Source organism: Lynx canadensis, chromosome A1, assembly GCF_007474595.2.
Source record: "Lynx canadensis isolate LIC74 chromosome A1, mLynCan4.pri.v2, whole genome shotgun sequence".
Taxonomy (NCBI): Eukaryota; Metazoa; Chordata; class Mammalia; order Carnivora; family Felidae; genus Lynx; species Lynx canadensis.
Window position 1 is genome coordinate 38,196,978 of NC_044303.2, and position 3,672 is coordinate 38,200,649.

The 3,672-nt window shown below is 36.5% G+C and overlaps 1 pseudogene; it reads right to left on the reverse strand.

Annotated features, from left to right (window-relative positions):
- Positions 1-444: 444 nt before the first annotated feature.
- Positions 445-3,136, reverse strand: LOC115500744 (annotated as a pseudogene).
- Between the last annotated feature and the right edge of the window lie 536 nt (positions 3,137-3,672).

Here is a 3,672-nt window from a genome sequence, read left to right on the forward strand (position 1 = left end):
CCGACATGGTGCTTGAACCCACGAACTGTGAGATCGTGACCTGAGCCGAAGTTGGATGGTTAACCAGCTGAGCCACCCAGGTGCCCATATTTTTATAATTTTTTAAAATTTAATTTATTTTGAGAGAGAGAAGGAGAGAGAGAATCCCAAGTAGGCTCTGCACTGTCAGCACAGAGACTCATGCGGGGCTCAAACTCATGCATCAAACTGTGAGATCATGACCTGTGCCAAAATCAGGAGTCTGAAGCTTAACAGGCTGAGTCACCCAGACATCCTTATATTTATAATTTAGTAAACAAAGTGATTATTGGCATTGCAGTGTTTTCACAGGTAGTGAGTAGAATCTCACATGAGTTATATATATATATATATATATATATATACACACACACACATATATATATATATATATATATATATTTTTTTTTACTTTCCAAATACTATTTATTTCACTGAAACCTGGAGCCAGGGCGAGGGTGTGTGAATGTCTGGTAAACCACACCTATGCCTGTTGACAACAGTAACCTCGAAGACCAGTGTGCTGAGGGCTAGCAGCCCTTTTACCACTGCTCCAGATAGCAGTGCTGTCCAGCTGTCCAGGGAACAGAGGTGGACAAAGGTCTCCATGACAAAGCCCTTATAGACACTAAGGAACATCTGTAGGAGCACTGCTCACAGGAAACTGTGGTATAGGTCATAGCGTGTTATCATCCAGACGTGGGCAGATGCGACGATGTAGTGGGCCAAACTGATTTTGGAGTCAGTGCTCATGTGGATATATTTCCAGCCAAACTCAAAGCCCGGGGCTCCAACCCAGAAGGGAGCGCAGTGGGACATAATGAGCTTGGAGATGGTCTAGCCTGGGGCAGCAACCGTGATCTTGTATTCCCCTTGCCTGCATTCTGTGACATCTCAAGGTTTAGGTCTATCAGGTCTGTCACATCCACACTGGCCTTGGTCAACTCCCCAATAAAGTCATAGATGCCACCTTCCTAGGTGGGAACAAAACGTATCCAGGAACGCCATCTTGCAGAGCTGCATGAGGAGGTGGGTGACCCCAGGCTGCACACACTTTCAGGAGGTGTTGTACTCGGACAGCCTGCTGTACTTGTAAGTGAGGAAGTAGGGGAAGTAGGCCAGGGTGAAGCAGTTCCTGAACTGAACAGGGCCATGATGCTGGCCACCTGGGCCCAGCCAAGTAGGGGTCTCTGGCTCTGTTGGCCTGTGGCCCTGGGCCCAAGCCCACCTGCATCCCAGGCAACCCACCTGGTCTTCTTCAGGTGAGTCACTTAATGTACACTGTTCCAGAAGCCAGGCATTCTTACTCCTACCTACATGAGAGTCCAGACACAGTTTGCATGAATAATCAAATCATTGCTGATTTAAAAAAAAAATTGTTATAATCATGTGCTTCTTTAAGAGAAGATGAACAATAACAATGTATGCAAAAGTGAATTTTGACAAATATAATAAAACATTTTAAAGTTATATAGAATTTTAATTTGAAAGAGGTTATAAGAGTAAACAGTACCATAATTTTTAAAGCTGATTGGGAATCAGAACTCTTAAGAATAATTAAAATTTGGGGGTGCCTAGGTGGCTCAGTTAGTGAAGCATCCAACTTGGGCTGAGGTCATGATCTCCCAGTTCTGTGAGTTTGAAACCCATGGGGGTCTGTGCGGAGAGTGCAGAGCTCAGAGCCTGCTTAGAATCCTGTGTCTGCCCCTCACCCACTCACATTCTGTCTCTCTCTGAAAAATAAACTTAAAAAAATTTAAAGAATCGTTTAAAAATCCGGAGCGCAGTCCAGGAATTACATTTTTAAAAATTGTTCTGATCATTTTTTAATATATAACTGGTCCCCTTGAATAGCATTTGGAAACCTCTGAAGTTTCAGTGTCTAAGTTTATATGTAGCAAAATAATTTTCTGTTATTATGTATAAAGTATCAAATATTTTTGACTATTCAAAGTTGTTTTTAAAATTACACAAAATCTGTCTAGATTTTAACAGGGATTATATAGAATCACTTTAATCTGTTATATTTTATTGAATTTATCTTCTCTTTTGCAATACATACCACAGTATCCCTAAGTAAATCTTAAGTAAAATCAATGAATTGAATTTTAGAAAAAAAAATCTAATACTATAATTACAAACATTTTTGGAAAGATTAAGAAGCAGCAAATAATTTTGTGTGAAAGGGTATGGCTGTATTTAATTTAGTGTTATATATCTAAAATAATAATTCACAGATTTTTTAAATGAAAAATTCCGCTATGTTCATGTATCTAAAAGTTTATAGCGCATAGGAGTTTCATTAATGTGTAAAACAATAAGTGACTGGATAAAGTATAAAAATTCATGGATTAATGTGATTACCCGTCATCAAGGAAAATGCTAGAGGTGATGATGTATTTTTTTTTAAATCATTCCAGAAATGGTAATTAGAAGATTTGGTAATGAGTTCTTTTTGCCAAATGCACATATTTTGTGTTACTCTTAGTTAGGAATTGAAAATTGAACAGTTATGAATGATAAGAAATCTTATCCAAATGGCAAATTATCCCATGTGCAATAAGTTAAGCATCTTTATAAACATTTTAATGTTCTCATGGCGGCCTCTGATAAATAATTATCTTTAAAAGAAACCATAAAAATTCAATTTTCTTCCATTTCTCATTGTATATTGCCTGTTTTATCAGATATTAATATCATGACCTATATAATCATTTTAAAAAATAGATCTTTGAATTTTTGTTTAACTTCCTATTGTCTAATATTTGAATTAAACAAACATCAAGCATATGTTATGCTTTACACTGTGACAGATTGTGGGGAAACTATGGAATCTAAGGCAATTCTTTTAGAGACTCATGGGCATTAATAAAATAACGTTACACTGAACCCAAAGTTAAGAATTATTTTTTTAGTAAAAGTTACTGGTTCTCATTAGCTAGAGCTGATTCTAATGCCAAGAATTATACTGACCTCTCATCTAAGCTGAAACAGTGCTATTAATCCCTAGATTAGTGACAGTGCCTTAATATGATTAACTGTCTAATTAGTTTAGGGACTAGCCACTTTCACCTTTGCAATGTTTTTCTCTAACACTCTCTCCGGTTTTCACCGGCATGGGCATCACAGAAAGCATTGCCTGTCTTCAATAAAGTAACTGTGAAATAAACATTTGAACCAGAAAGCTTTCTATTGACCCAGAGATATAAGATTAATCCTCCACAGAATAACGTACTTAGAGCCGACCAGAATGTAATGTTGTCAAAAAGAAGAGAGTCAAGACATCAACACAAAACAAACTTTATTTGCCTTCAGCTATGGATTCATACATATGAAAAACAGAGACAATTTTTTCATGGAATATGTTCCAGGTTTTTTATATACCAAGTAAAATATTAAAAACAGCCCTGTTTTATAGCATCCCTAGACAATTATGTGTCTCATATAAAGATGATTATTTTATCACAGAATTTAAAAGAAACACATTTGTTTGGTAGTTTACAGATATTTGCACAAGATAAAAAATAGACCTCTTTAGTCAGTTTTCAGCTTTCAAAATAGAAGATATTTCTGTTTCCTTTACTACGTAATTCTTTCAGTACTGAATTGGTTATATAAAACATTCACCTGTATATCCATTAAGTAAAAAACATA